The 7604-nt window shown below is 42.4% G+C and overlaps 1 long non-coding RNA gene across 1 annotated transcript; it reads right to left on the minus strand.

The window, feature by feature from the left end:
* Nucleotides 1-640: 640 nt before the first annotated feature.
* On the minus strand, nucleotides 641-7399 carry LOC148051572 (uncharacterized). Its single transcript, XR_015699605.1, has 3 exons — nucleotides 7293-7399; nucleotides 6821-6921; nucleotides 641-796 (listed from the first exon to the last, which is right to left on the minus strand). It is a non-coding gene; the product is annotated as an uncharacterized LOC148051572 (long non-coding RNA).
* Between the last annotated feature and the right edge of the window lie 205 nt (nucleotides 7400-7604).

Consider the following 7604-nt stretch of genomic DNA (forward strand, 5'->3'; position numbering starts at 1 on the left):
ACAGAAGATGTTGCAAGATTATTAGCCCTCAAGTTAGCAGGTATCCATAGTGCAGAGTTGGCAACTACGTTCTTTTAATTTAACCTTTAGCTTATCACTGCTGATGAGTAAACTGATACGAATATACCTATGGATGTGTCAGCATTGCTGAGGTTGACTACAAGACGGACACTGGACTCTAAGGAACAGCAATAGCTTAGCTCAGCTGTCAGCAGCAACACCACAAAGCTGTAAGTTTGAAGATACATTGCCTTTGGCAGCAATATTGACTTAAGGTACTTCCAACAATTTTTCCTTCCTTCCTGCCTGTGCTGTTCTCTTGACAGCCATATGACTTTTATCAACACAACTGTCCGTAAGGCCACACTGCGAATCAGGCCTGGGGAATTAAACAGGTATTATAGAAAAATTCTGCAAAAAAAAGCAGTTTAACCTGAATTAGTCTCACGATTCAGTTCCCAAACATACACATAAACAGCTGTATTGGCACAGCTGAAAGGGTGTCAGGAACAAGCGGCTGGCAGTTGAGGTGGGTCCTGGGAACGCCTTAGAACTGGCTGCTGCTGGGAAAAGTGTGCATGGAACAACACCTTTACCGTGTCTGTCTTGGCACTGCTTACCTGCATGTGCATTGGCCAGCTCCAGGGCTATGGTCCATGACTTCATGTACTGCAGTAAGTTGAGGCACCGGTAATCCTTTCCCAGTGTTTGTGAGGGAATTTGCCTGTCCTTCTGGAAGCAGAGCAGGGATTGGAGAAACAGGAGTGTTCTTAGCACCTGATTGCAAATCACCAGCCTAAGGGAAAACAAAAGTAAAACGTATCAAATTTGGGTTCCACTGAAGTACACATACAAATCTTGACCCTCCTGACTAACTACAGCAAAAGATACTCCTCAGCTCAGTTCCTCAGTGGGAGCTATGCTAAGACTCTATTATAGAGTTCTCATTTATAGAAACTAAATGTTTAGCAACAAAAGGAGGGCTAAGGAAAATCTCCATTCTTTATTGGATTCGGGGGGAAACATAGTAATAAAGGACAAGGAAAAGGCTGAGGTACTTAATGCCGCCTTTGCCTCAGTCTTTAATAGTCAGACCAGTTGTTCTCAAGGTACCCAGCCCCTGAGCTGGAAGACAGCGACGGGGAGCAGAATGAAGCCCCCATAATCCAAGGGGTAATGGTCAGTGACCTGCTACACCACTTAGACACACACAAGTCTATGGGGCCGGATGGGATCCACCCAAGGGTACTGAGAGAGATGGTGGAGGTGCTCACCAAGCCACTTTCCATCATCTATCAGCAGTCCTGGCTCACCGGGGAGGTCCCAGTTGACTGGAGGTTAGCAAATGTGACACCCATCTACAAGAAGGGCCGGAAGGAGGATCCAGGGAACTACAGACCTGTCAGCCTGACCTCGGTGCCAGGGAAGGTTATGGAGCAGATCATCCTGAGTGCCATCACACGGCACGTACAGGACAACCAGATGATCAGGCCCAGTCAGCATGGGTTTATGAAAGGCAGGTCCTGCTTGACTAACCTGATCTCCTCCTATGGCAAGGTGACCTGCTTAGCGGATGAGGGAAAGGCTGTGGATGTTGTCTACCTGGACTTTAGTAAAGCCTTTGACATTGTTTCCCACAGCATTCTCCTGGAGAAACTGGCTGCTCATGGCTTGGACGGATGTACTCTTTACTGGGTAAAAAACTGGCTGGATGGCCAGGCCCAAAGAGGTGTGGTGAATGGGGTTAAGTCCAGTTGGTGGCTGGTCACAAGTGCTGTTCCCCAGGGCTCAGTACTGGCCCCAGTTCTGATCAATATCTTTATCAATGATCTGGACGAGGGGATTGAGTACACCGAGTTTGCAGACAACATCAAGTTGGGCGGGAGTGTTGATCTGCCTGAGGGCAGGAAGGCCCTACAGAGGGACCTGGCCAGGCTGGATCAATGGGCCGAGGCCAACTGTATGAGGTTCAACAAGGCTCAGTGCTGGGTCCTGCACTTGGGGCACAACAACCCCATGTAACACTACAGGCTGGGGGAGGAGTGGCTGGAGAGCTGCCCAGCAGAAAAGGACCTGGGGGTGCTGGTCGACAGCCAACTGAATATGAGCCGGCAGTGTGCCCAGGTGGCCAAGAAGGCCAATAGCATCCTGGCTTGTATCAGGAATAGTGTGGCCAGCAGGACTAGGGAAGTGATCGTGTCCCCCTGTATTTGGCACTGGTGAGGCCGCACCTTGAGTACTGTGCTCAGTTTTGGGCCCCTCACTACAAGAAGGACATCGAGGTGCTGGAGCGTGTCCAAAGAAAGGCAAGGAAGCTGGTGAAGGGGGTTGTTTAGCCTGGAGAAAAGGAGGCTGAGGGAAGACCTTATTGCTCTCTACAGCTACCCAAAAGGAGGCTGTAGCGAGATGGGTGTCAGTCTCTTCTGCCAAGTAACAAGTGATAGGACAAGAGGAACCAGCCTCAAGTTGCACCAGGGCAGATTTAGATTGGATATTAGGAAAAATTTCTTCACCAAAAGGTGAAGCACTGGACCAGGCTGCCCAGGGTTGAGTCCCCATCCCTGGAGGTATTTAAAAGGCGGGTAGACGTGGTGCTTAGGGACATGGTTTAGTGGCGGACTTGGCAGTGCTGGGTTAACGTTTGGACTTGATGATCTTAAGGGTTTTTTCCAACCTAAATGATTCTATGATTCGATGATTCTATCCTATGACCATGTCCAAAACACTGCACAAAATCCTCTTTGGCTGTAAGAACTAGAAGGCTTCCCAAACTAACTCTATGGTGTCCCAACTCACGATATCCTGCCCTTTGTGCTCCCCTAACATCAGAGTCCAAGACTGGAAGAAGAGACAAGAGCAGCAGATTCTGAAGAAGAGACAAAATTACTTCCTAATATGGTCCTGGTCACGGATCAGATGGTAGGATAGACAGATTGTAGGATGGATAGAACAGATATTGTGAAAAAAAAAATTCATAATGAGGGTAGTCAAACACTGAAGCACATTGTCCAAGGAGGTCTATTGACTCTCCATTCTTGGAGATATTCAGAACTCAGCAGGACAAGGCCTTGATCAACCTGATCTCATACAGCCCTGCTCTGAACCAAGGTTGGACCAAGTGACCTTTGGGACCCCTTCAAACTAAATTATTCTGTGATTCTGTGACGAAGGAGCACCATGTGCATGACTCGGATGAGCTTTAAGCACAAAAGGCAACCTGGTTTAAACTGGGTAACGCTCAGGATTAATTCCAAACAGCAATCAAAGCAAACCCTTAGACTATCCTTTTATCACTTATCTGTTTCCCCAAGCTCTTCTTTCTTTCTCTCTCGGCCTTCTCCTTTCTTAAAGTATTTCATAAGGTCACCAAAAAATTTCCTTTTTTTAAAAAATTTTAATTCCCCACTTAAGTTTGCCATGTAAGCACTAGATAATACAGGTGGTTTTGAGGAACCCAGAGCCTAGAATTAAAACCTGAAAGGTGAAGAGTTACTGTTCAATTTTCAGTTTTTATAGTAGCAAAGAAGGTGTTGATTTTGGTTTTTGAGTCTCTTTCCAGATTGTGGAGATCGTTGTCTTTTCCCATCTCTTATTTCATATGCTTTGGAAATTAAGGAAATGTCCATAGCTCTGATACTGTTAGTAGTTGCATCAGAGCAGTGAGGGAAATGGGGGCTTGTTTGTGGCACAGGGCGTGTTCTCACTCTTTCTTAATACTGCTTATAACAGTCCAGAGCACATGTGAAGCCTTGATATAGGGAAAACAAGGCCATAACTAAGTGCAATTCAGGAATTGTTTAGAGGGTTAAAGCCTTGGGATAGGTATAAGGCCTTGATTTATGTTGCCAAAAAGAAAAAAAAAATCCTTATTTACAAGAACATTATTATACTCATTTTCTGTAAGGCTGGAAAGCCTCAGAGACCTACTCAGGAAATCAGCAAGTAGTTTTGCCTTGCATTAGAGCCTTTCCAAGCATTTTTTGTTTTGGGGAATTTCTTTTACTATCATCTGTGGGCAACTCCTAAGTTAGGTGTGCCATTATCATTGCTGTGCAATGAGATTTAAGCACACTGGGAGTTAACAGCATAACAATTATAATAATTGTATATAATTATAAATTGTGTTGTGTAAAATGTTTCTGTGCATTTTGCCTTACTAGTGCAATGTAAGGGTTTTTTTAAAAAAAGATTAATATCTAAAAAAGGCTAATTAGGCTCTTTCTTACTGATTAAAAAAATGCATTGGTATGGTTTTATAGACATTACTGTATAATGATGAGTTATTTCTTGTGTGATCAAAACATTCTTACTCATACATGTTTTGATGATAGGGCATGTTCTCTGGGGGCTGACATGATTGGCATGGGAGCATAAAGAATGGTGGCTAGTTCACTGCAGAAACTACCAGCAAATGAGCTGGCTCTTACAGGTCATCACTTGAAGCCACCATCATTTTAAGCACGTGTTAAGAATGGGCAGTTGCCTAGAGGGATGAAGAGGGAACTTTGAAGGAAAGAGGGAAAAAAGTTTGTGGTTTCCTGGCTTATTACTGGGAAAGAAACTGTCACTTGGAGCATGTAAGGATGACAGTAACTTAAACAGAGGTAAGCAGCATTCACAAAAGCTAATCCACATCACAAAACCTATCCACATGACATGTTAAGAGCACCAAAGTACAGGAATGAAAATAAATACTCTGGGCACACAACATCATATTTACACCAGTGTCTTACAATAAGAGCAACGCGTCTTAACAAACTCTTCTACAGTGCAGCTTACAGCCAGAGTATTTCTTTGACAGCAGACCCGACAGCAACAGGGATGTTGGGAGGAAGGTGAGCAGGAAGGAGGAGGAACACAGGACTACGTCCATACCTGAGGGATCAAGTTTCTGTGTACCAAAGATCCCTTGGAGGCATGGTTATACAAGCATTCCTCAGTCACACCACACTAACTATTCTCATCCACATTGCCCATGTCCAAAATGGAAGAGTAAGTTGTCAAAGTCTTTTAAAAATATCCTATTTAGTTTGAATTCTGATAAAGGCCTGGCAAGTATCAGTTCTCTTCTTTTTGGATATCTTCATGTCTTTTGCTCTAATGTGATGTTGCACAAAGCCTGCCTGTGACCCAGCTCAATTCACAAGTTCCCTCAAAAAGTTTGAATTCTAGTCTTTCCCATACTTTTGCCTCTTCCATAGAGCAAGACTTAGGACCTCAGCACAGCACTTATGGGAAGCACAAAGGAGAGCTAGAGCAAAACGCTGAATCCTAGGGTGTGCATACATAGAGATAGTAAACCTGGCTGTAAACTCACATTTTAACATTTAATCCAATCACTGTGACTTCAGAGTGTCAAGCAAAAGCAGGTTGTTTAGACAAGTGTGGAAGCCATGTGCACGGCAGTTGGGGGAATATAAAAAGAATTTCCTATGTGGGTACAGTTACATGAGTATTATAACAAAGTAACAGTATAAGATGAAATGAATGATGATATTAATAGTTAAAGGTTTTACACAAATTTGCCATTATTTTATAAGAAATTGCATCAGGAGAAATCACATACATATTTTTTTCACATCACTCTCGTTCCCACCTGGTTTACCACAAATTAACTGGCCCTATCATTCAAGGAGACCAGACCCTCCTTGTAGTACCTGGGCCAACCATAATCAGTAGACTTCAGTAGTTTCTTTGCTTTAGGATTTGTGGTCACTCCTGAGTCTCTGAGCATCCAAAAGAGCCTATCTATCTAAGAGAATGCCTCTGTAACGTCTGCTGCTGAGTAGCTGCACCCATTCAGTCCCAGATGCACTGTAATCACACATAGGATGGCTGTTGTTTCTCTTGCAGGTGGAAGTCAAAGACACAAATCACATTTTGGATTAAGTATCTACATATGTAGCAAGCTGCTATGTATCATCAGAGCTTAATTTAGTATATTTAATCAACCTTCTCTTGGAAGAGTTTTCTATTGATGAGGTTTTACAAAGCATCAGTTTTTGCAAAATTCAACCCCAAAGCATGTTTTAAATTCTCTTCTCTTCTTGTATACATTTAGTACTTGCACATAATGTAATGTGATTACAGTTAAAATAGCACTGCTAGTACAGATTACATCGGAACGGTCATGAGCCCAAGCCTGTGTCTAGAGTAAATTATGTGAGTGCTTTGTATGAATTGAATAGTGGTATGCTGCCAAGAGTCTAGGTTATTCCTCCACAGGAAACTGTATTAAAAATACCAATGTCTCAGTACAATCTGGCCCCACTCTGAGAACAAACATAAGCTTTTAAGAGGTGGTAGTGTTAGAAGAAATAGTAGTAGAAGAATGTTAAAGAGCTTCAGCCGTACCAAGAATGATTTTGGGAAGTTCACCAAAATGTATCAAGAGAAATGGAACCACTCTTCAACTTCTAAAAAGGAACTTCTGCATTCTCCCAAAGTGTTAGCTTAGTAGAATTGCAGCTCTACAAACTCTTAACTAAGATCTGCATAACAAGAATTCTCGCTGAATTTGGGGTGTGTAATGTTTACATTAGATGGGTATGCTATTTATTGGTTATTCCAGTTTTTAGGGGTCTTATACCTGTAAAAGTTTTATTAGCATAACTCTGTCAGTTAGAACATTTTTATTAACATTATTATACCAGCACAATTGGTACAGACGTAGTCATACCAGAACAAAGCTGACTTACAGCCCCCAGTACATGCTGTACTTTTGAAAAGTATTTCGGTATTTATATGACTGCATCTACTTCAGGATACTTTTTTCTGCTTTAACTTATTCCCTGGAATGGAAGTACAGGTATGGTCTTACCTTGAGTTTGTCAGGAATAATCCTTCTTTCAGTTTATCCCACACCGCCATGCCCTTTTGCTAGGTCTGCTGTAAGTTCCCAGCTCCATTTGTTTTCATACACTATGTAGTTTGGAGGAAAAAAAAATTTAGTGGCAGTGCCAGCTTTCATAATCCCTGCTATTCTTCAGTTAAAAGAGTGCCATAGGCTAGTCCACTATGCACCCAAAAAAATTGCCGTGCTAGCCTAGTAAAGACTGCAGTGCAGGTGCAGAAATGAGTAGCCAGGGCTGCCTGAACAATATTAAGCAGTACTGTCATTGAATGTTGAATTGCAGTCGGTTACAATCCCTGGCCAAAGACAGACAATACTGCAGTGACAAAAGTAAATTCAGAAATTCTAATGGAATTTCAATGACAATTAACAAAATCCCAACAAAATCTTAAATAACCTCAGCCAATTTTGTATCAAAGTTAGTAAAACCTGTACACACCTACTGACGGATTTGGCCCTTCGACTTAGGAAATCTCAAAAATCATCTGGTTCACACTGTAATGTTCTTGTTTACCATCTTCACCTCCAGTAACTAGTGTCATGACAATTCATCTTCAGAATGACATGCCAAGGATCCATAATACAACACAGCAGCTGCATATTTAAAAGAAGAAACATGGCGGGAAGCGCAAAATCAAATCCTTTTTCTTTCATTATATGGGCCCAAACCTAACCCCATAATTTCAAGGCTTATGTTCCTAATTATCATTACGATTCATTTTTTCCCATCTCATTATTTATATTTATACAT

The sequence above is a fragment of the Nipponia nippon genome, unplaced genomic scaffold (assembly GCF_047370975.1).
Source record: "Nipponia nippon isolate SJK-2023a ecotype South Korea unplaced genomic scaffold, ASM4737097v1 scaffold_6, whole genome shotgun sequence".
NCBI classification, from domain to species: domain Eukaryota; kingdom Metazoa; phylum Chordata; class Aves; order Pelecaniformes; family Threskiornithidae; genus Nipponia; species Nipponia nippon.